Source organism: Canis aureus, chromosome 26, assembly GCF_053574225.1.
Source record: "Canis aureus isolate CA01 chromosome 26, VMU_Caureus_v.1.0, whole genome shotgun sequence".
Classification (NCBI taxonomy): domain Eukaryota; kingdom Metazoa; phylum Chordata; class Mammalia; order Carnivora; family Canidae; genus Canis; species Canis aureus.
In genome coordinates this window covers 44292045-44318014 of record NC_135636.1, presented here as the reverse complement: position 1 = coordinate 44318014, position 25970 = coordinate 44292045, and the positions used below count along the sequence as shown (strand labels likewise).

The 25970-nt window shown below is 42.4% G+C and overlaps 2 long non-coding RNA genes across 5 annotated transcripts in view; one reads left to right on the top strand and one right to left on the bottom strand.

Annotated features, from left to right (window-relative positions):
- The window catches only part of LOC144298539 (uncharacterized), a 104273-nt gene extending 99676 nt beyond the window's left edge, over positions 1-4597 (top strand). For 2 of the 3 annotated variants that reach the window (XR_013365468.1, XR_013365466.1), the window contains exons 7-8: positions 240-303; positions 4428-4597. This is a non-coding gene — a long non-coding RNA (uncharacterized LOC144298539). Of the gene's footprint in view, positions 1-239; positions 304-4420 lie in introns of all 3 variants that reach the window. The other variant, XR_013365467.1, reaches the window with a different exon arrangement.
- LOC144298540 (uncharacterized) overlaps positions 1-25970 on the bottom strand; it is a 196192-nt gene that overhangs the window by 35564 nt on the left and 134658 nt on the right. The window lies entirely within an intron of this gene.

Genomic DNA, 25970 nt, shown 5'->3' with positions numbered 1-25970 from the left:
GTACATAATCCATCAGGAGTGCTGGAGTAAGAAAAATGACTAAGCAATCCACTTATCTAATGGAGTGCTGCACAGAGAGACTTTACAAATAGACTCCTCTCTGGGAGCTTTCAAAGAGCATGGATGGAGACAAATACAAGGATCTAATTTATTTAGTAGATAAGAGAATTAATTGCTATTATCCACTGTAAACACAAACAGGAGGCAGGGTGGCGGAGGTTTCTGTTACTTTTCTCCAGGGCTGAAGGAAGACTTTCTGGAAGAAGCAAGGCCTTGAGAACCATGTGATGGATGACAGGGAAGGTGAGTGCCCAGTCTGGGGTCACAGGGACTTGGGGGCCAGGGGGGAGGAGGCCATTCTCTTGCCTGCTCTAACATGCCTGTGTCGAGAGAGAGACACACACTGAGCAGTGACAGTGGGTAGAGGTGACATTTTCTTTCCATTTTGTGAATCATTTTCATCAAACATTGGAGGATTCAGAAGCATAAACACACGTGCACCTCTCTCTGCCACTTTCTCATTCTCCCTTTCCAGTAAGAGCGACTGACAGTAGACAGCTACTCTCAGCCTCAGATCTGTCTAAGGGAGTGAGCCAATGGAAGGAAGACTCAAATGCAGAACGAGGACAATTAAATCAAAGAGCCAGAACCCCATAGGCTATCTGGTAGTAGGTGGGAGCAATGGCTCCTTGCTCATCAGGGGACCCACGAGGCCACATGTTTTCACCAGGAATGACCCCTCCTCAGCAACCAGTCGTGTGGCCTTAGGAACAGATTTTCTGGCTCGTGGGGAAGTCACCACTGTAAAGCCTGATACTGAGGAATACAGCCAGCAGTTTAATTTATTCCGGCTCCAGATCACTCGAAGAAGGAAACGGTTCCCTATCTCAAGGCACCGCACAAGATTCACAACCCAAGTGTGAAAGGAATGTGATTTTTCAACAACAAATTAATGTTTACATCAACCCTTTTTGCTGCTGGCTGGAAGAAACGATCTTTGTCAGTTCAGGGTTCCTCATTCAACTTAGAGTTGTGTGTCTCAGTTTGGCCATTCAGAGAGCAAAGAAATCAGATGAGGGAATTTGGTCTAGACCTGCACAGTCCAAGATGGTAGCCACTAGCCATGTGGGGCCACCAAACTGAATCAGAATTAACTCAAGTTTAAGATTCAGTTCCTCAGTTGCGCTAGCTACATTTCAAGCGCTCAGTAGGTACGTTTGGCTGGTGGTTACCACACTGGACCATGCACAATATAGAACATGTTCACCAAGGCATTTCTGTGATGGTCTACACTTGTCATCATTTAGCATCGTGAGAATCTTCTGAGCTGCCCCCATTCTCTGCTTTTCAGCTGAGAAAGCGCAGACTCAGAGAGCGTATATAACTTGCCAACAGTCACTCAGATGCTGGTAGCCAAACTGTGACTCAAACTTCTTCCCGGGGAGCCCGTAATTCTCTTGCCACTCCCTTCCCTTTGCCATCACAAGCCTGGGAGGCCCAAAACTACCCAAGGAATGAGGTAATCTGGCTATTGAGCAATTATTCCCAATACATTAGTTATCACATGAACTTCATGACCTCTTTCATTAAGGTTTTCAGATCCTCAAATGTCCAGAATTGTGAAACTCAAAGATTATTCTCTGTATTTCTCCTATTACAACCCCTCTCTGAGGAGTGAATGGACTCTCAGGCTAGCTTGGATACAGACAAAAAGGCAAGTCCTTGAATGAAAAGCACATCAATTACTATAATAAAATATTATCTAGACTCTGCAGGTCTAACTTTTAGGACTGGGGGGATGAAGGTAGGTCTACATCAACCCAGTTGCCTCAAATGAGTAAACTCTTCCAGTGCAGACGAACAACCACCTCAAAACCTCAGTGGCTTAGCCCATACAGTTCATTTTTTTGCTCATACAAAGTCCTCTGAAGGTAGAGCACCTCCATGCTGTGACTCAGTGGTACAAGCTATCACATCCCTGTGATTCTGGCCACTGAACCCATGGCCTTTACACTGGCCACCAAAGGGAATGAGAGAGTGTGGGGAATTCCACAGGGGCTTTGCATCCCTCAGTACAGAGTGACTCCTTGACCCATTTCACCCACCCTGGCACCTTCAGTCACACCACCTGCCTCAATGCAAAGGCAACAGGAACAGTCAAGGAGGGTGAGGACTAGTGGGTGAGCATGGCCATGCTGATGAGGTGAAACAATTGACAATAAGAAAAATAGCAATACTTGATTGAATACTCTGTGTACTATCTCATTTAATTCTCACCTTAGCCATGTGAGGTAAGTGCTATTATTCTCTCTCTCTCTCTCTCTCTCTCTCCTCTCTCTCTTCCTCCCTCCCTCCCTCCTCCCCCCCCCCCCAGATGAGGACAGGGGAGCTTAGGTGGCTTAAGAGAGATGAATAAGGTCAAGTGCATAACAGATGGCAAAGCCAGAGCTTGAACCCTGGTCTGGCCAATATCAAAGTTTAGTCAGGGTTGGTTAAACATCAGAGTTCTTTTTTTTTTTTTTAAGATTTACTTATTTATTTTTGAGACAGAGAGAGTGTAAGTGGTGGGAGGGGCAGAGGGAGAGGGAAAGAATCTTAAGCATACTCCATGCTGAGCACAGAGCCCAACGAGGGGCTTGATCTCACAACCCAGAGATCACCAACTTGGGCCAAAATCAAGAGTCAGACACTTAACCATCCAGGCACCCTGTCGTCAGATTTCTTTTTAAGAAAAAATAAGGCTAAAAAAAAAAAAGTTATTCTCTACCATAGTACTGTCTAGTAGAACTTTTGGCAAAGGTGGAAATGTCATTCTACGGGTGTGATCCACTACAGTAGTCATGAGCCACATGTGGATACTGAGCACTTGAAATGTGACCAAGGGACTCAATTTTTAATTTAAATTTAAATTGCACAGAGATGAAAAAAGTTGGATAATATTATGGTAATCTTACTTTCTATGAGTAAATGCTCCTTCTTCAAAAACAGAGTGAAGTTCTCTGAGGTCAAAGATCATTATTTACTCCTCTCTTTATTTCCTTTAGCTTAGGCAGATACTTTGCAGATAAAAGTTGCTCAGTAAATATTTATAGATTACAATTTGATTTTAATCTACATAGAATTTTCTGAATTACTAAGAAAGTGGATTTGCACTTGCCTGGAAAGAGTCAAAGGACTTTAAAGTTCTCTCTGAGCAGCAACTTGACTCTTGTTTTCATTTCACCTATAAGATTAACATCAGCCATGAGATATATTTTAGTATTCTCAGAAGTTGCTTCCAGGATTTTTTTAAAGATTTTATTTATTTATTCATGAAAGACACAGAGAGAGGCAGAGACATAGGCAGAGGGAGAAGCAGGCTCCATGAAGGGAGCCCGATGGGGGACTTGATCCCAGGATCCCGGGATCACGCCCTGAGCCGAAGGCAGACGCTCAGCCACTGAGCCATCCGGGCGTCCCTGCTTCCAAAATTTCAAAAAATTACCATTTTGGGGGGAGAGAGGTAGCAGGGCAGGGATGGGGTGGGGAGGAAGTACTGAGTCCCCTATTTTCCTTACTGATTTTTTTTTAAAAGGAAATGAAGATCTAGTTTTAAGTGCTGCTTTCACACCGAACAGGAGCAGAATGAAATGGGGAAACTTAATGGATCTCTTTCTGTGAATAAAATGACAGATAAAATATCTATTTTGCTCACATATTTTTCATTCACAGACAGTTCATTTCAGTAAATATCTTACCACCTGCACTTGTCTATTTTCCAAGGTTTTTGGGAAATTTCCAGTAAGTTTAGTTGGACTCTGTGGTTGGTATTTATGAGGCCGTGCTTAAAGGGAAATTGCACCAAGGATGTCATCAGCTCACTTTTTTTCTCTGTTTTTCTTGAACGTGAAGTTGGCAAGCTCTCAAAACCCTTATCAGGTCATAACTCAAAGATACATGTGGCCTTTACAGCTGGGTTAATATTTACAAAACACGTTCTGCTCCCAGCCTTTTTCTTGCATGTTCCACCCCAAGCCCCCACTCTGGGGTTCCTGCCTTTCCACAGGCCTGTCATCTGGAGACTGGAAGACACCATGTCTACACTGACAGAGGGTACCTTCGGTGGCCTTGCCGCAGAGGGTGTCCTCTTAAACACTCTGTTGGTCCTTAGAACTGAGTTGAGAGGTTTCTAAATGTTCTCCACTGGGGTTTTACAGCCTCAGCAGTTTTAGCATTTGGGGCCACATAACTCTGTTAAAGGGACTGTCCTGTGTTTTACAGGATGTTTAGCAGCATCTCCAGCTCTGGGGGCAGAGACGCCAGTAGCCTCACCTGGCACCTACCCAATCATGACAATCAAAAATGTCTTCAGATATTGCCAATGGTCCCCTGACGGGGTCAACACTCTCCTTCTGCTAAATCCAGCTGACTTATATTTCAGTTTTCAGCTCACGTGTCATCCCCGGGGGAACATGATACGGGTCACATTCTGTGGCTGTCACTCTCTTAGGACCTTTGAAGCATATAATCTCAGTCTGTAGCTGCCTGTTCATTGATGACCATCACCCCTGGTCCTGAATCATCACTGTGATGCACATGGCAAGGACCCAGTGAAGGTTTGCCAGTAAGTAACTCACTTTGAGAATTGCCTAGTATTTTCAGGGTTTGGCAATACTTTTGGGTTACTTCTCTCTCCTCAACACACGCAAAGGGTCAATAGCACCTGTGCCATCATAGCTTTCACTTGACCCCGGTATGAAGTCTTTAATAACAAAGATTAGAGGTGAGATGATCACAAACTTTCTTTAAGAGGATGATGGATTTAGTGTCATGGCTCTGACCTCTCTTTACCATGGAGGAATCCATTTTTCAGTTTAAAATTATTTTGCAAGTCGCATTTTCCAGCAGAAGAATGAGACTACAGATCCTCATAGCAAGGATTAGTTAATTAGACCATTAGTGCCCAAATGGTCTAGGTAAGACCTCAGACCCAATGCTGATTTATTCCTCTAATGGATATTTCTCATATTTGTTGACTGAATGAATGAGCAACCGCTATGTGCCAAGTTTTCTGCTAAAGCTGGAAATACAATAACAAGCAAAAATAAGCATGGTCCCTGCCACCTTGGAACGTGCTGTCTGGTGGGAGGATGACACTAACTGAATAATTATACCAATGAACGTGTAGCTACAAACTGAGATTATATGCTTCAGAGGTTCTAAGAGAGTGACAACCACAGAATGTGACCCATATTATGCCCCCCTGGGGATAACACTTGAGCTGAGAACTGAAACATAAATACAAATCAACTAGATGAAGTAGGAGGGAGACTGTCCCAGACCAATGGACCAGTGGGTCCAAAAGCCTACTGGAGAGAGGGATTAAGATAAGTAAAATAATCTGAGAAAAAAACAAAAGGCAGTGGGTTTGGAGCACATAGACAGTGGGTTTGGGGTGAGACTCTGCATGAGGAAGCCAAGCTGATAAAGTTTGCATGCTGTGCGTAGCTCCCACGAAGCCAGCTGCTCTTTACCCTGTCAGCAGATGCTCATTGATGGGCTTTGAGCAGTCAAGTGAAAGATGGTATCAGCACTGTGCAGAGGTCTCTAGCTGCAGCTTGGAGAATGAATTGGGAGGTGGTACGTGATGGGGTAGGAGAGAGTAGACTCAGGTGGCCTTCCAGGTGAGAGCGGAAGGAGCTCAGGCCAGGCGCGTCTACTGAAGACTGAGACAGGAGAAGGAGTGTTACTTGGAAGCTGAACTAACAGGGTGAGGTGAGGGATGTGACTGGTAGGCCCCACTTGGGGCAGACCAATTACAGCTGGTGTCTCTCCTGGTGGGTTGAAGTCCTTGCTGAACTGGTGTTCAACATGCAGCCTATAATTGCTAGAAGGATCAGAGAGGAGGGAAGTCAAGGGGGGAAAAATGGCTCAGGCTGCCTCTTAAGATTTTGGCATATACAGTTGGAAGGCTGATGTCATTCGTCCAGAGAATGAACACTAGGGGAGAAACAAGTTGGTGCTAGAAAATCATGAGTTTTGCGTAGGACATGTTGTATTTGAGTTGCCTTTAAGATGTTGTGGGAAGAATTCTGGTTTCCTGCCCTGCCGGGGAGGAGGGATAAGAAGCATTAACTAGGGGTGGTCATTTTGTAAAACCTTCGTTCATTAGCCATGCGGTACCTAATGTGATATTCGAACAATCGTTAAGCAGGGGCGGATTGTGTTCAGCAAGTAACAACAGAATTGTAAAATCGAAAAAAAAAATGACATTTGTCAACCACAATTTCCCTCCTCATCCCCATTTCAGCTAGTCCTTCAAAACCAAAGAGCATCCGGTGCACAGCATTCTGCTTGGGCACCTGGTAAGGAAAGGATGTTGACAACATTAGGAATGCCCCATCCACTTCTGGAGGGAGACAAGCCACTTGTCATGTTGCGTCTTGCCCAGGACATCTGTAGGAGAGATTCTCCTTTTCTTCACCTTGCATCTGCTCAGTATCTTAATCCCAAATTGTGGGAGTGAAACTCTGGCAACCTTTAAGGATATAATTTGCTTCCTATTACATTATTTCTTCCCGTACAGGAGAGACCAAGTGTTTGTCATTTACGAGTGTCATGTCATTACATTCCATATTGCAGTGTAATGATGTGAAATGATTAAATGACAAAATGCCAGCTCACTGCCAAAAATTTAAAGTGGCATACTTTTATTTGTAGATTGGAAAGCTATTATTAATTCTTATATTGACTTTGCCAGATGAAATAAAGCAAGCCGACTGGTGCATACCGAAATGGGGCGCTCTTAGGCGAGGTCCTGAGCCCCAGTTCCAACATAAACAGAAAGAGTTCTCCGATTCTGGCACCTTCTGCAGGCTACATGTCCAGAGCTAAACGTATTAGTTTAGAACAGTCTTGTCACCTGATGAATGTGGAGTGACGGGCATCAAAATACAACCTGACTGGAGTTTTTATTGAGAAGAAAGATGGGAACTGAGAACAGGTGGCCGAGGGGAGCAAATGCCTATGTGCCTCCTGCCCCCTCCTTCACATGTTCTCCACTAGTGCTTCCTGGGAGATTGAATTTTATCCTTGTTTTTCTTTTAAGGGAAAAAGAGCATACAAGCAGCATTTCGTTTACGTCATCAAATTACCAGAAGACTCCGCGGTTGGTAAAATAACAACTGCTCCTTTTTCTCTTCCCCTAGGCTATGAAATCGCACATGGAGATCTTCGAATGGGGTTAAAAATCACATTCTCAAAACTATATGTTTCTTAAGCTTTTAGAGTTCAAATCTGTCTGACCTCAAGCATTTGAGGATTTGCGAAGAAACCTGCCATTTCTTTCTACCATTTATGCCCTCATTCTAGGAACGCATTCATTGCTTAATTCCAAGAGAATCTTCTCGCAACTGTATTCGAGGGACGTTCTTTTGTTTCCTCTCCCCTGAGCAATTGTTTCTCCCTTTTCTTTGTGCAGACAGGGGAAGTGCCAGGTGTCTCAACCTGGTCACTTCCACTGGGTCTTCTATCTAAGCAGTGCTCTTGCCTTAGGAAGTCTCTGCCTTGACTTGGTTTGGCTTTTGTTTTACTTTCCTTTTAATTATTTCCCTTGAATATCGGCTCATGTTCTACTTTTTTTTTTTTTTTTTTAATCTCCATCTTTATTACATCCTATGACCACTTTGGCTTAGAAGCTCCTTTTTTTTTTTTTTTTTTTTTTTGGCCATGCTCTTTGGGTGAAAGCTGATGGACTGGACGGGGGATGGGGGATAAAATCAAGGCACACAGTGTTATTTTGTTCCATGTTTTTAGTACATGCAGATACTTGCAAGGCCACTCACCTATGGCTCAATCATTTTATTTATTTATTTATTTATTTATTTATTTATTTATTTATTTATTATGATAGTCACACAGAGAGAAAGAGAGAGAGGCAGAGACACAGGCAGAGGGAGAAGCAGGCTCCATGCACCAGGAGCCCGATGTGGGATTCGATCCTGGGTCTCCAGGATCGCGCCCTGGGCCAAAGGCAGGCGCCAAACCGCTGCGCCACCCAGGGATCCCGGCTCAATCATTTTAAAACAGGAAGAGACCAAACACAAATGAGCTCCTAAATTTATAGACAATAACTCCTGCCTGCCAAGATGGCCAATAATCTTTGCTTTTGCTCCAACAGAGGGGACATGTTGCCTTACTTCTGGCACATTGGGAGGGATACAAAGAACATGTTCTTCACAGAAACAGATTCAGTGGACAATGGCTCAGGTAACACAGCTGTCAAGAGCTCACTTGGCTTGTGGGAAACACTTTGAAGTTCTGTGATTGCAAAGATATCATCACTCTGTCAGACAATCCACTCAGTGGATAAGATGACTTGCCATTTCACTGGGATTTTCAATGAATCGCAGCATCTTTGTTGGGTCCCTATGTTGCCTTCATCGGAAATTGCCAAGTGGGTACAAGCTTCCGCCTGCAGCGCTGTAATCAAGGGATGCTAGCCCTCCTAATGCTTCTGTCCACTGCTTCTCTTGAGAAGAGTGGCGCTGGCTTTCTAAATTTCTACATTTCCCTGGCACTGGCTTGTGTTTGGCAAAGAGCGAGAACTAAGGGTTCTCTTGGAAGATAATATGCTGAAGAACATGGGAGGATTTTTTTCTTTATATATATATATATATATATATATATATATATATATATATATATAGATGGCTTTGTCATTCTGTCCTAAGTCATGAATGCATAAAATAGCTGCCAAGAACAGCTCACATGGCTGTGTCAAGGACCCTGAAATAATAGGCTGGCACCACCCACACCTACAAAGGAGATCATATTATACATGTTCTGACTGGCACACATAGAACAATGGGTTAACCAGAGACCTCTATGCCATTGTCATTGCTTATGAATCCTGTATATTTTCATGAGGAAATTCTGCTCTCCAATAAGTCATTCACCTTCCCTGAAATCACCTAAAACCCCCACCTTCTCCCTTATGACATGTGTTTGTTCATTTTCTCATGCACTCACACCTGTTTAGCTGTTCATGTAAGCTGCTCTACGTAGGGGGCGAAAAGGACAAGTACTGTCCCTGTGGTCATTGAGGTGAGGTCCCAGGAATAACCAAGAAAAAAGAAGCAACAAAGCAAGACAATTTCAGATGGTGAAAGCGTTACGGGAAGGTGATTGCACATAGCAGTGCAACTGAGAGTGAGTTAGGAGTGGCCAAATAGAGCTGGTATAGTCACAGAAGGCTTCCAAGAGGAGGTGACGTTTCAGTTGAGAATGAACTCTGAAGTGGCCATCATGTTAGTCTAAGGAAGCACCTTTCAGGGAACGGGAATGGCAGACATGAAGACTGTACATTAGGAATGAGCTTGGGTGGGAAGCAATGTGGCAAGACAGCACGGAACTGTAAGAAAATAAGAATGGAGACCAGAGCAGTCAACAGGGGCTCACTTATGCAAAAGCTTTCAAACTTAGGATGCAACCCCAGGCTTGCCTGGCTTTCCCTTGTCTCTGGTTTGTTCATTTTGATTTTGGAAAGTTATATATATATATCACTCCACTATACGGACAATAAGAAATACCACTGCAATATAAGCAAGCGGTTCTCCAGTGATGTTCTGGGGCATAAATAGGTTGCTCAATGTTGATTGATGTGTAAAATTTAGCTTTGCTCCACCGAGGGATACATATACTTATGGCAAAGTCTGTCAGCTGCAACAAGGGAGTATAAAGGATGCACACTGCAATGTGGGCCAGAGCACAACCTACACTGATAATAGGTAAGAGAGGCCCTTCCCCCTCCTTGCTGCCTTGAATGACAGTGTCCTGCCCAGACCTGTGGCCGTCATCTTAATATAAAGACTGGGAAGGGGAGGATCATCTCAGAATTTCTGAGCCCCACCCCAGATGCCCTTGAATAACTGAGCCACGGTCAGCAACCACCTAGCCCCAGACTTCTTGTTATGTGAGAGGGGAGAAATCTGACTTGTTTAAACTCACATGATAAGTAAGAGCCTAGAGCAGAGCTCAGCAGGGCAAAGAAAGAGCAAGTGTTTACTAAAAGGTTGAGAACTTTGCCTCATGATTTTGTGAGAGAACTCAGGGCAGCAAATAGTGCTACTCAAGCAGTGCCCAGTGCCAAGATGGCCTGGGGGAATGAGTAACAGTGACGGTGAGGCCCAGTGACACCAGAGCCACGGTTTAGCTGTAACTATTTCAGCGTGGCTTAGAGGTTTGTTTTGCTTTCGTTTTGTTTTTGTCAAAATACAACCAGTCTTCTAGTCATTTAGAGAATTACAAAAACAAAAACAAAAACAAAAACAAAAACAAAAACAAAACCCAAAAAGGCATAACCCACTGATACAGTCAGATTAGCAGAGAGGAAAGACACTTCTCAAGAACAGAAATGATAACCTCTGTCTGGGGGGTAAGTGACACGTGTTATTATCAAGATCCATCTGGAATCTCGTCTTGACACAGCCGGTTTCTGCCTGTCCACTCCCGCATGGCCTCAGTTCTTGGCCCTGGTTTGAGTGTCCCAGCTACAATGGGGGACAAGCTTTCTAGTTCCCAAATCCTATGCTCCTTCCCTCAGTACCTCTAAGTCTTCAGATTTTTACTGAGGACAACAGAAGGGCTGGCCAAAGATAATGATTTGGAAATACACATGCGTGTGGGTGAGGGGTGTATGAGGAGCATGTGGCTTTCTTTGAGTTAAATTTTGTATAGAAACTGACTAGATTGTAGAGATAAAGTGGAAATATCACAGTAAAAAACAAAGGGATGGTTCTAGAGTCCCATGGACCCCATGTCTCTTGCTCTATGAGCAGTCCCTGAGGACAGTGTCCGTGAGGGGGAGACTCACCTGATCAAGAAGGCTTTAAAGGAAGGAATGAAGATGCTCGGGCAACACTGAGCTGGGCAAGACAGGTAGCACAGAAATACACCTGGAGCCCGCCATGGTGGAGATGGCATCTGGGTTCCAATGTGAACTAGGTGCTATTTACTGAGGGTCCGGGTCTTCAGTACTCATTACCCTCACCTAATTCTCATTTTAGAATGCTGACTGGGAGATAGAATTTGGCACCAGAAGGGCTGTGTGCAAAGTCTAGCTCCACCACTTCCCACATTCAGTGATCTACTTTGAGTATTAGTTTCATAATCCCCAAGGATACTTGGTGACCTTGAGTCAAGAGGCCTTGAGTTTCAAATCCCAAGGCCTCTGATTCTTTAAGTTTGGTTCTCTTTTTTTCTAACCTCAAGGAGACCCTGCTTGCAGATTCACCGATGATGTATATCTTGAGAAAAAGAGGGAGGGAGGGAAGGAGGGAGGGAGGGACGGAGGGAGGAAGGGAAGAGAGGAGAGGGGAGGGGAGAGGAGAGAGAGTGAGTGACTGCAGGGAGAGGGCAAAACATAAAGGAAGAAGGGAGAAGGCAGAGGAAGAGGGAGAGAAGACAGGAAGGAAGAAACAATGATTCTGTAATGATAGGCATTTGCCAAAAAAAAAAAAAAAAAAAAAAGTCTGGAATTGGTTTGAAATTTCCACCATTAGTCATTCATTGGATTAAAACAGCTATTCCATTCCTTCTGTTGATGGGATCATTCTTCTCATCTTGCCAAACTTTTATGACTACCATGAAGTAGATGCTATGAAATCAAGCAACTTACAATAAAATGAACATGGCAGCATCAAGCAGCTTCCAATATTAGAAATAAGTAATTGAGATGATGTGTTGCCTCCTTGCCTTGACAGTTGGGCAACATGGATTCAACCAGGAGAGTCCTCATGGATGAATGGACGAAAGGAGAGCAAATGAATTCCAATCAGGAGACCTGCCCAGTGCCTGGATGAGGTACACAGGGTAGCTTATTAAGCTCATGCTCATAAACCCTTGTTGCCAATCAATTATGTAGAGTAGTGGCATCAGAGAGCAAGGTCTTGAGGATATAGGACAAAAGACAGATAAGAAATTGATAGGGAAGGGGTAAGGTCAGGCAATACTTAAGTCATAGAAGACCAGGAACTGGGTCTACCTGACACACAAATGAAGAAACCTTTTATTTACCCATCTTCTGGTTGAAGGAGGAACTTGGAACTATAACCCAATCTCAACCAAACACATCTGGGCTCCTGTCCGGGATGAAGGTGTCAGTGGTACTAACACAAACCTGTCCACTCTCAACCTTTTTCTGTATCAAAGAGGCTCAGAGAAGTAGGGGATGGGTACTTACAACCCCTCCTTCATAATAAAAACAGCCAGGAAGTGGCCGCCTCACAAAACCCTCACCAAGGCATATAGTCAATGTGAATTATCTTACATCTTCAATTTTTGCTCTAAAGAAGCATGGCTCACTTCACTTTTGAAAGTAATTTTAATGAATACCCTCCAAAAATGACTTTCCAAAATTTATTTTGGAACAGATAGGCCTCAAACAAGGAATTCTCAATGTTATTAATATTAGTATGTTCATATAAATCTGATAGCAATAGAAGTACTTTTTTATTAGGAGAAATCTTACATTAAAACTAGAGCTCACATGTGGCCGACTTCGGTGGGTTGACCAAAAATAGAAATTGGCTTACGTATCTTGCCATTTTTAGGGAAGGTGAAGATATGGATTTAGACACTTGATTTTCTTAGCTTAGGGAGCACTGTAGGCTAAACTGCTTTGGCCTCGAGGGACTCTTTGCTATTGGCAGCCCTGGGCAGGGTGAGGTTTTTAAAATTCATTTCTGATATCTAGTTGACATGGATTTTTTTAAGTGTTTAAAATTGTACTGGTCACTACTGCAGCCCTCAAAGAACTCTGCTCTCACTGCCTCCTGATTCTTCCTCTTCTTTCTCATATTCCCCTCACTTCACACTGAGTTCTCTTTCCCAGGTTGGTTGTTTGTCACTAAGCCTAAGCAGGAAAGAAATATATGAAAAATCCAGAAACAGGGAAAGCCAGGAGCACCTGCAGTGCTCTGGAGCTAGCTACGTACAGGCAGCCCCTCATGCCCAGTGGCCTCCCTGGGAAGGAGAAGAAAAGCCATTGCAATAATCCAAGCAGGGTCCTGCGAAAGACAGGTGTATGTACCTGATGATGGATAACATACTGGGGGAATGCGGCTGAGTAATGCAGTCAGTTGGGTCACACCAAGCCCTTCATAGAATCAGAATGAGATGGAAGCCAATGTTTTATTTGTCATTGGCAGCTTCATTTTGGTGCTGGCATCTCTGTAAAAAGGGAAGATGATGAACAGACTGTATCTCCTCTTCCAACCTGGCCTTTTGAGACCTAAACAAAGCAGGCAAGAGCTACCTAGCTCCTAGAAGCTAAAATCCCACACCCCATTATTAAAGGCACTTTATCAGGTTTCACAATGCATTACGAGGCTAGGAAATTTGTGCTTAGGGTAACGACTGAAAGCCGATAGGCCTTTTGCTTAAACAAAAACCACAGTGAAGGGTGAAAAACTTGCCACATGTCCACAGCCTCAAAAAGGCTGAGTTTCTCTTTCTGGCTCTGCAATTTGCTAGCTGTGTGACTTTAAGCAAGTCGCTTGGCTTCTCTGCATCTCCCTTACACATCTGTAAAAGAACAATGACGACTGTCATTCTGCCTACATCACAGAGTTTTTATGAGGATCCAATGAATTCATGCATTTTCACGAGTCAAAAGCATCATATTAACATAAGTTATGACTATCATTAGTTTATATTTTATTTATTTTCCATTCCTGACTTCATAGTTCTTCTGAGAGGAAGACAACAGTGACACAGAGGACTCATTGCCTTCACAAAGAAAAGTCAGAGGAGTGTTAACCTATTAATGCTCTCTCCTCCAATGTCCCTACCCCAAAACTACTTCCCACAGTAGCAGGGCAATGACTTAGGAAAGAGATTGGTTTTCAGGGATGATGAGTGAAAGCTGATTAGCAAGGGTGATGCCATCACCCTAAAGTGGTTGGCCATTGGAGGCTCCCCTAACTTCAAGCATAAGTCATTCAGAATCATGAGACATTCAAGATGTGGGACCATAAATACTGGCCAGAGGTTGCTAGCATAATGTAGGTGGGGCTCTTAACAATCTCCATTCACAGAAGAGAAATTCTTTGTGAGGCTGGGAATGCGAGATAGAGAATTATGAATAACTGGTGTGTATGTGTATATTCACACACATATATAGCATAGTATATGTGCCGATGGTATATAGGAAATACATGTATTTACACACATATATTTACACATATGCATATTGGTGCGTGTATATATCCAGGTATCCAAACATATTACATATGCAAAATATATATGTTATATCCATGCATATATTTGGATTGACATTTGCCAGATACAAACTCAAGAGCAGGCAAAGTCAGCAATGCATCCAGCTTCTGTAAAGGGCAATTCGGTGGAATGATTTCATATTTCAATGAAAAAAAATACAGATGATTATTAAAACCCTGGTATTTCAGTTTGTCTGATCTAAGCAATCTTATCTAATCTAGTCCAATCTAACTATGGATTTTGTTCAACTCACTTAATCATTTTTAGTTTCTACCCTAAAAAAGTGATGACTATTAAAATATTAGCATTTCTACCTGAAAAACTGATTTTTTAATGCAGAAGGTTGAGAGAAAGAACTAGTCAACTTTCAAGGAAGTTTCTGCTTAAATAAATGAAAATAGAAGAACTAATTGTGGAAAGCTTACACTTTTCAACTTTGTGTGCAAACTACGTATCAATCCGGTTTAGCAGGTGATGTCTGCAGCTTGGGAGGGAGGGCAAGGTGAAGACAAACCTGTCTCTGATTTTCTCAAAGTGTATTTATTTCTACTTATGGAATCCAGTTATTATCAGCTCTGTTAGAAACACGGACACAGTTAATGATGTCTAAAGTCATGGACACCTGCCCTCCATGAATATGGTTTCTCTCTATCCAAGAACCAATGGTTTTTTTCTCTGTGACTTGGCTCTCCACGGACCCTCATGGACAAGTGTGGGGAATGGCCTAGGAGTGGGAACTGAGTCAGAGGAAAGAGCAACGTTCTCGAGTTTCCCTCTCCTTTCCCTCCATAAAAGGGCCTTGGTAGAGGTGCCTATGGGAAGTCTCTGTTGAAGTCCATCAGTAAATAGGCCTCCAAATGGAGGCTCCTTGGCTAGCAGCACAGCCCTGCCTGAGAGCATGGCCAACAGAGGCTCAGCTTTTACTGCAACTACCTTCAGAGACTCACAGTGCCTTGGCTGGGTCCCAACTCTGGTGTGAGGGCAGCTTCCCTCTATGAAGTCCTCCAGAAAAAGCCTTTGTAATTAATCGCCTATGGTCAGATCTGAAAGATCACATATAGGTTTTTAACCAGGAGCCAGACTCCAAACACACTACCCTATATCCTTACTATAAATCTTCCTATTCATTTAAAAAATATTTTATTTACTTATTCATAAGAGACACACAGAGAGAGGCAGAGACATAGGCAGAGGGAGTAGCAGACTCCCTACAGGGAGCCCAATGCAGGACTCGATCCTAGGACCCCAGGATCACGACCTGAGCTGAAGGCAGATGCTCAACAACTGAGCCACCCAAGTGCCCCTAAATCTTCCTCTTTATTTCTCATGATGGCTTGAGGAATTTCTGTTGCTTGCAACTGGCATCCTAATTAATAGGACCAAAAATGGCCCCCAAAGTGAGACAGGGTTAAATAAGGAGAGATGTTGAGGATTGGTGACAATGTAAATATAGAGACTAGAAAAATAAGCACCAGTGCCCATAAGAGGATGAAGATATCTTGCAGACTCAGAGTTGGGTAAGAGTTTGAGCCTGGAAAACATCAGTGGCAATCTAAAGAGCCCAACACAGGAGTAGGCCACGCCCCGGGTCCTGTGCCTGAAGTGCTCTTCTCTCCAGCTCTTGTGTGACTTAAGCCCTCATTTATTCAAATCCCTGATCAAATAGCACCTCTCTAAAGGGTCTTTCCTTACTCTCCGGAATGGCAGCTCCACTACCTTTTATCCCCAACACTGCTTTTTTTCTCTATAGCACTTATCACCATCTGATGTAATGATTGATTGATTGACTGATTCATTTTTCTTTGTCTTCCCATGCCTGCACTAGAACGTAAGGCAAGGGATCTGTTCAGTTCACAAAGCCTTGAATTCTCAGAGCCTACACTAGCTCCTGGGAAAGAGGGGTATTCCATAAATACTGATTCCATGAATGCATCAATGAATAAAGGAGTGAATGAAGAAAGAAATAAAAAGAGTAATGGAGAAAGAAAAAGAGGAGGATAGGTGAATAAAATATCTTGGAGTCTCTAATTAAAGGAGCAAAACTGGCTTATAAAAACCAAACATGTAAATTAGAAAAATCTCTATGTGTTTTACATTGAAAGTCGATCTCTTTGATCTGTTTCATTCATTCACTTAGTCCTCTGATAAACTGTCTGAACGACAGGACACATTCAGAAGTGTCCAGGGAAAGCTAGATCTTAAAGGTGAAGACCCCAAATAGGGTATAGTTATATTAAAAGAAAAGATCCACAGTAGGAAACAGTAGAGAACTCTCACACATCAGGCATGTCTGAGTGTCACTGGGGTGAGGAATATTTTGCTTTATGAATCAAAACTAACAGTATATTTTTGGATGCAAGAAATAGAGTAAGGGAAAGCTATACCACAGTGGTTTATGTCATGCAATAATAAGTCTTGGGATGGTATGGATACCATGGAACAAAATATGGCAGTTCCTTCAAAACAGAATTAACATAAGATCCAGTAATTATACTTATGGGCATATATCCAAAAGAATTGAAAGTAGAGTCTCAAAGAGATGTACACCCATGTTCATAGAAGCATTATTCAGAATACTAAAATGTTAAAGCAACCCAAGTGTTCATCAACAGATGAATAGATAAGCAAAATGTGGTATATCCATACAATGGAATATTATTCAGCCTTGAAAAGGAAGGAGATTCTTCAACATGCTACAACCTCGATGAAACTTGAGGACATTATAAGCTGGTCACAAAAAGACCAATACCATAGATTCCACACATATGGGATACTCAGAGTAAGCAAATTCACAAAGAAAGAAAGTAGCATGGTGGTTGCCAAGGAGTGGCAAATGGGGAATTAGTGTTTAATGAGTAGGGAGTTTCAGTTTCACAAGATGAAAAGCTCTTGGGAGGTGAATAGTGGTGATGGTTGAACAACATTATAAATGTATTTAATACCACTGAACTGTATGCTTAAAAATGGTTATGATCAGGGGAGCCTGGAGGGCACAGTTGGTTGAGTGTCCAACTGTTGATTTCAGCTCAGGTCATGATCCCAGAGTCCCAAGATGAAGCACCATGTTGGGCTCTGCACTGGGTGTGGAGCCTGCTTAAGATTCTCTCTCTCTCTCTCTCTCTCTCTCTCTCTCCTTTGCCCTCTCCCCACCTTGCTCATGTACCCTCTCTGCTAAAAAAAAAAAAAAAAAAAAAAGTTAAGATGGTAAATGCTATGGGTATTTTGCCATAATAAAAATTAAAAGAACAATGTCGTAGGCTGGTGCTACAGCTTTACCAACTCATGTTGAATCAATTTCTTGGAATATTCTATTTCCATCCTTGTGTGTAGCTTGAGATCTCATGGTTACAAGGTGGCCTCTGCATTTCCAGTAAGGGTTATATTCAAAATATTGAACAAATGGTATGGATCTGGAGACCCCTGCTGGTCTAGGCTTTCTCCTTTTGGGATCATAGGGAGGGCCAGTGGGCTTGGGGATACACAGAGACTTAGGTCTAGAGGGGTACATAGGACCTAGAGGGGCATATGGGGTACTAGGTCTAGAGGGGTGCATTACACGAGGACTTAGAAAAGTTGTCATTTATCAACCAACATGGAAGTATTTCAACATCTGTACAACTGTACCACCATTATCTGTGGTAGCCAACAAATGTCAGTCCTGCCTCTAGAAATCAGGTGGAAGGAGGAGGAAAAAAGAAGGCCATGGAGCGCTCTTTTAGCAGGGCTTTATGGGTTTTTTTTTGGGGGGGGGGGACATTCTCCCTAGAGACAAAAACCAAATCTCATTGGACAAAACCAAGTCACATGACCACTACCCCTGACTGCACAGGGCAAACATTTGAGGTTTTCAAACCTCTATAATCAAAGCAGGCAAGGGAAAAGGGAGCCGTAAATGGCTTCTGGAAAATCAAGTCCCAATTTCTGCCACAGCTTGCCATTATCGTTTGGGAAGGATACTATAAAAGGCCAATTCATCTATCCTAGAGGTGGACAAATTGAGAATGAGGATTTCAGAGAGCAAAAAGCCCAACTTAAAGTAATGCATTATATTTTGAACACTGAATGTTTGACAATACATTTCACAGCTCATTTCCTGCTACTTGTGAACGCTAGTAAACACTCAGAGAGCGAATTCACATTTTTCATGTCAAATATCCTTACAGTTCTCCCCTCCTCCAGCCTGTCACCAGTTAAACAGACCCTATGAGGACAGTCTGTGTTCACACTATAATCTTTTGCGACACTAAACCTTAATCTGTCTTACAATTTCTATTGTTTTTCACTAAAAGGTTCTTCCAGAAATATTTTATAGTGCACATTCATTTTCTTGGCCAAGAATAAATTGCATAATCAGAGGCACTCTCACCAATGCTGAGTCTTCCTTCCCGGCCCAAATTTAAGAATTTCATGCGGATTACTCATTGCCATCTATCTAGCTAATTCAATGTCATTATTTTTCTCTGGTCTAGGCAGAATTTACCCTTCCCTGAAATGAGCTTATCTCATAATAAGATATTGGAGGAGGAAGGACAGTGCTGGTGGAGTTGGAGTCACCGAGGTCTACACATCCATTCCCAGGCCTGGAATTAAGGGGTTGTCAATACCTCCCATTAGAAGGGGAAATCTATTTTCTCCAAAAAGATTGCAACATGCTACTTAGTTTTTAAAAATCACGCCACTGACTGCAAACAGTGGCCTTCTCTAAATATTTGGTTTTGCGTTTAATTCTCTCCCCCAACACCCTCATCCTACTCCTGGCCTGACTCTCACTGACTATCCAGGTCACAGTTCATGCAACTCTCCTCTCTCTGTCCCCTGAGATTGAGAAAGGAACTTGAACCTCCTAGCCCCCTACTGACATTTCTAATATCCTATCAAGCATGCATCAAAATGAATATGCAATGCTGTCCAAAAGCAATACAATGCAAGCCACGTATGGAATTTGGAATTTTTTTAGTAGCCATGTTTATTTAAAGAAAACAAGTAAAAAGAAACAGGCAAAACTAATTTTAATAATACATTTTACTTAATTAAATTTGTCCAAAATATCGTAGTCCCCCCTTATCTGTGGGGGATGCTTCCTAAGATCCCCAGGAATGGTACTGAACCCTATATATATACAGATATCTGATATCTGTGATAAAGTTTATTTCATTCGTTAGACACAATAAAAGATGAACAATAATTGATCATAAAATAGAACCATAACAATATACGGTAATAAAAGTTATGTGAATGTGGTCTCTCTCTAAATATCTTATTATACTGTACTTGCCCTTTATGTGATGATATGCAATGACAGTGCCTATGTGAGGAGATGAAGTGAGGAGAGTAACGTAGTCATGGGTTGCAGCGTCAGACTACTCCTGACCATTTGATGCTAAGTCACAAGGGGGATCATCTGCTTCAGGGCCACCACTGACTACGTGTAACAGAAACCACAGAATGTGAAACCACGGATGAGGGGGGACTATTGTAATATTTCAACATGCAATCGATATGAAAGTATTTTTTTAAATAATAAATTTATTTTTTATTGCTGTTCAATTTGCCAACATACAGAATAACACCCAGTGCTCATCCCGTCAAGTGCCCCCCTCAGTGCCCGCCACCCAGTCACCCCCCTCCCCCTTCCACCACCCCTAGTTCGTTTCCCAGAGTTAGGAGTCTTTATGTTCTGTCTCCCTTTCTGATATTTCCTACCCATTTCTTCTCCCTTCCCTTCTATTCCCTTTCACTATTATTTATATTCCCCAAATGAATGAGACCATATAACGTTTGTCCTTCGATATAAGTATTAACGGGATTGTATGTATCCTTTATGTAAATCCCATGTGCGTTTCAGACTTAGGGCACTACTCAGTTCAGAGCAGCCACGATTCAAATCCTCTATAGCCATGTGTGGCTAATGCCTTCTATACTGAATGGCACTTTCTATAGTATTTGAACTGGTAGGGCTATTTGTGTTTCCTCCCCACTGCACTCCAGAGCAGGGGTTATGTTTATCTTTCACCATCGTACCCCTAGCACCCAGCACATAGTGGAAACTTAATAAATGTTTGATGAAAAAATAATTGAACAATCTCATCTCTGCCACTATTTAACTGTGTGACTTTGGGTTAGTTGATTTCTCTGGAGCTCCTAACTTATTAAAGAAGAGGATGTCATATTCCATGATTGCCAAGGTCCCCATAAATGTGCACATTCTAGGTCACTTAATTCAGTACCCGCCCCCTCACTGAAAGCAACTAAACACATTCCCTTGATTCTCATGAACAGTGTTTTAATGCCGGGGTACACCCAAATTTACCACGCTCCACTTTTCCACATTTTCCCAATTGGCCTTGGATCTTGGAGACATTTAAGATTATGATACTGCTCCCTTTTAAAATACTGTTGTTGTTGTTTTTATTATAAAGTATCTTAATAACAGAGAATTTGGACAGTAAAGAAAAGAACTTGGCAAATAAATTGGTTATATAGCTACTACCCAGAGATAAACATGGTTAACATTTGTGTGTCTACCTTTCTGGCATATCTTCTCTATTAATAATAATACGTATATAAATACACATTTGGTTTTCCTTTTAGCAACATGGGAGTCATGATGTATATGTTTTTTTTTTCAAATTATCCTTTGTTATTTAACAATATTTGGGGGAATATACACTCATGTCATCAAATGTTATTTTAAAGCATAATCTTGCTGGGTGCAACATCTACATCATTATGTGACTACATGGAGGTACCACCTTGGGGAGATGAAGGAGCAAACCAAGTGAGTATCTAGGGGGAAAATTTTTCCTTGTAGAGGAAACAGCAAATGCAAAGGCTCAGAGGTAGGAACAAGTCCACTATGCCAGCATGACTGAAGAAGAAACAGCAAGGTAGGAGAAGGCAGAAAATGGAGTTGGGGCAGTTATGGGAAGCCAGATAATGTAGCGATTGTGGGATCTGAGGGATAAAGGAAGCCACTGTAGGGTTTTCAGTGTCACATATGGTGGGGGGAATGGTACTGGTATCTGGTAGGCAGAGGCCAGGGGTGCTGCTAAATACTTTACAGTGTCCAGAACAGCCCCTAAGAACAAAGAATGATCTGTGCCCAAATGTCAATAGGTCTAGATTGAGAAATCATGCTCTGTTGGAAGACAAGAAGGGTAACCAGAAGACCAGCTAGGGGCCACCCAGGTAGCTCAGTGGCTGAGCTTCCACCTTCGGCTCAGGTCATGATCCACAGTCCTAGGGATCGAGTCCCCCATCGGGCTCCCTGCATGAAGCCTGCTTCTCCTTCTGCCTATGTCTCTGCCTCTCTCTCTGCGTCTCTCATGAATAAATAAAATCTTTAAAAAGAAAGAAATATCGAGGATGAAAAGAGGTGCTTTGGACCCAGATGGGAGTGGTAGAAGTGTGGATCAGTAGTCAGATTCTGTACAGACTCTGAAGATAGGGAGTTACCATGATTTGATGATGGACGAGGCATGAAGAATGGGGGGAAGGGGAGTCAAGGCTGACATCAATGTTTGAGGCCTAAGCAGCTGGAAGGATGGAATTGTCATAACTTGGATTGGGTAGAGTTCAAAAGGAGGCTGGGGGAAGAAGGTTAGGAGTCTTGGTGGTAGAGATTTTAGAGGACTCAAGAGGGATCGAAAGGGAAAAATAAAGAAGGAAGAACAGTGGAGAATGACTCCAGGTATGTGGCCTGTGCAACTGGAGTTGGATAGTGGAGTCATGAACAGAGATAAGAACAGGGTCTTGTCTGCACCTGGGAGATGGCAGGTTTGGCTTTGGACATCCTGGGTTGGGACACATGCCAAGGGATGATAACAGCTATTCCATATCCCTCACCTGTCTCTTAGAGCATCAACTAAAATCATGGAGGAAAACCACAGTGAAAAGTTAAAGTCTCTTACATACAAAAATTATCTTCAAAGTCGTATCACTTAATATGGCTTGGAGCTCCTCTAACCAATTTCCTGGGAAGCTATAATGTATGTCCTGTCACACTCTGCCCTTCAAGATTCTGATGAGAGTTGACTCTCTGCCATCAGGAAAAAACGCATATTTATTTAGGGTGTTTAAAAATTAAGTTTATAGCAATTGAACTTCCCTTTATTTGGCCTCAGAGCACATTAACATTCTTTGAACTACAGTGTGAGGAACATTTTATGGGTTATTTTTACATCAGTAAAAGGTTTTCGAAGCCAGAGAGCACACAGGATGTATCATTCTCAAGCAAGACCAACCCTAGGTAATGTGGGAATGATTTTCTTGTAAGTGGTTGATAGGGCCTATGATTAATTTTCATTGAGCCACCTGATAACATCTAATAGTAAGTCTTCATGGTCCTCATTCCATCTAATCTTCACTGAATCCTAGGAGGTATGTTCTGTTATTGCCCCCATTTTGCAGATTAAAAAAAGTGAAGCTCAGGGAAGGGAATTAACATAATTGAGGACCACCGAGGAGAAGAAAGTCACAACACAGGGAAAAGATGGAGTAAGAAGAAATTTTAAAGCTCCTTTGTTCGCCTGACCGTCCAGTTTACAGATGAGCCAATGGAGGCCCCACAAGGCCAGCCATATGTGACTTAGCCAAGGTTCTACAAGGTTCTATCATTACAAGGCAGAAGAGGCCACCAGCTCAAGAGGCAAAGATAGAATTTGGTGTCCTTGGAATCCACAAGCAGCTCCCTCCCAAAGCACACACATGGAAGGAAGGGAAAGTCAGTCGAGCAATAAGGCTGGAGAGGCTGGAAGATTCCAGATAAGCCAACCATCTAAGGCCTGCTTTCAGTGGCCTAGACTCCACCCTTCCCTCCTATCTCAGAGCATGTTGTGCCAACACTAGTTTCCTGGGAATTACCAAGTGGTCCCTGAAAGTGGTGGGTGGTTGTGAAGATTTGGAAAAGCCAGGAACCCCAGAGCTTGGACCAGGCTGTGCTCACGACTGTCAGGGGAACACGCGACAGTCCCCCAAACATGGGAATCCACGTCCTCCAGAACTTAGGTGGCACGAGCAGCCCAGGGAACACCAGCTCAGGAAAGGCTGCTGTGAGGGGCAGTTTTAAATGATTTGAAATGGGGAGTGAGGAATGAGGAGAGTTACTTTTAGAAAATAGAATTTGGCATACAAATCTGACTTTTGTCAGCAGTTTTCCCTTTTTTTTTTTTTTTTTTTTCTGATCTGCTGTACTGTTCACACCTGCTATTTGTGGAAGGTGTCTGATAAGAGGTTGTGTGAAGCAAAGGGGGAAGGTTTTCCTTTTTTCCTCTTGCAAAGTAGAGAGATACCAAATTAGACTTGTGCTCAATTCTGGAATCCACTCACTGAGGCCTCCATGATGCATGGACCACACTCTGCTTCCCTTCCTCTGCGGGGCCTCACACCTGGGATGGGGGAACAGTCTGCTGTGCCCATGGTGGAAGGGCACATCCATACTCTTCGGGCAGTTGGCGTGCCACATCGCAGGTGTACTCGTGTCTGTCTTCCTTCTAGCTAAAGTACTTTTCATGGTTGAGAAATGTGGGGATTTCTGTGGAAGCACCATGACTTCACATCTCTATATATCTGGCCTCTAGCACAGAGCCCCAGACTGCATTTATCCAATGTCTATTTCTGGTTTTTGGTTTTTAATTTTAGCTTCAACGAACTCTAATGGACGTATAAAACTGTAAGATATTTAAAGTGTACATCATGGTGATGTGATATATGTATACATTGCGAAAGGATTTCCCACATTTAGTTAATTAATACATCCATCACCTCACGTAGTTATCTTTTGTGTGAGAGAGAGGACACTGAAGTTCTACTCTCTTAGCAAATTTTAATTATACAATACACTGTTATCAGCTATTGTCACCATGCTTCACATTAGATCCTCAGACCTTATTCTTCTTATAGGTGAATGTTTGTGCCCTTTTACCAACCTCTCCCTAGTTCTCCGACCTCTTAGTCCCTGGCAACCATGTCTATGAGCTTAACCTTTTTTTTTTTTTTTTTTAAGGTTCCACATATAACTGATACCAGGCAGTATTTGTCTTTCTCTGGCTTATTTCCTCCAACAATGATGCACTCAAGGTCCATCCATATTGTTGCAAATGACAGGATTTCCTTCCTTCTCATGACTGAAGATGTCGTGTATATATACACCATATCTTTTTTATACATTCATCCATTGAAGGACACAGGTTGTTTCCATATTTAGACTATTGTGAATAACGCTGCAATAAACGTGGGAGTGCAAATATCTCCTCGATATAGTGTTTTCACTTTCTTTGGATATATCCTCAGAAATAGGATTGCTGGACCATATGGTAGTTCTCTTTTAATTGTTTGAGGAACTTCCATACTGTTTTCCAGAGTGGCGGCACCAATTTCCATTCCCACCAGCAGTGCACAGGGCTCCCTTCTCTCTACATCCTCGTCGACACTTGTTATCTCTTGTCGTTTTGATGACAGCCATTCTAACAGGTGTGAGATAATATCTCCTTGTGGTTTTGATTTGCATTTGCCTACTGGTGAGTGATGTTGAGCACCTTTTCATGTTCCTGTTGGCCTCCAATGACTCTTTTTGATCATCTATTATGTGCCAGCTATTTTCATCAGTCTGGGTATCTACTAATGAATAAAACTGATAAAGTAATGGTCCCATGGAATTCACAGTTGAGTAGAGAGAGAGAGGTGACGAGCAATGAATGAAACATTGTATAATGACAAACTCTGACTAGTGCTGTAAAGGAACTAAACAGTACACAGAAGGGGGTTTATAATAAGAAGTCTGACTCTATTTTTGGTGTCAGACCACTGACAACTCTGAAACCCCACATTTTGCCTTCCTTTGCTCCACATCCCACAAAAGCTTGGGGTCTCCCTCATTTGGTATAGGCAGGGAGTCCAAACCATGTAAATCCAATCCAACCCTCACCTGATCCTACCCCTAACCACCATAACATCTTAAGCCAGTCACCCCAACTGCTTGCAAGGCTATGCTGCTTTCCCACAAAACCCCACTATGTGAACAATAAACCTTTCCATACCTTGTCACAGGTGCACCTGTGTGCTGTGACCAGTCTCAATATCTGAATCAAATTATGGGTGGCAGTTTCATCCATTGTGGAGATGATCACAACCGGATTGTTATATGGATAGCACAGTTCTAACTAATATAACATAACTTAATATAGTATAAATATAAATAAGTGGTTTTCATTTGTCTATCCCTCTTAGTGTGATGGTATAACTTTTTTAAGGGTTCCAAAAAGAAATGTTAGGCAGACTTGACATATATAGATACATATTTAATATACAAAATCAATATATTCCATCATATATTATTATTATTCCATATGTATCAATTACTTCCATATATTTCCTTTGAATATTCAGACAACACATTAAATTTGGTTCCCAAACTAAGATCAGCTCTTCAGATAAGTAGGTTGTGTGGTCTGGCATGCAGGTTACTCATCCCAGGGACCCCCATACTTTTAGACTCTCTCTCTCAAGGACTTTCTGAAATCATTTATGTTTTAATCATGGGAAAGCATGAAATGGCCTAGAGAAAGAGCACTCTTGAGAAAGACGATGTGAAGAGCAGTGATACCTGGAAAGAACATTCCACCTGGTGCTGGAAAGCCTAGATTTCAGTCTCAACTCTAGTGGTTTTGACCTGTGAGGCTATGAACACTTGTTTTCTCATCTTTAAAAAATGT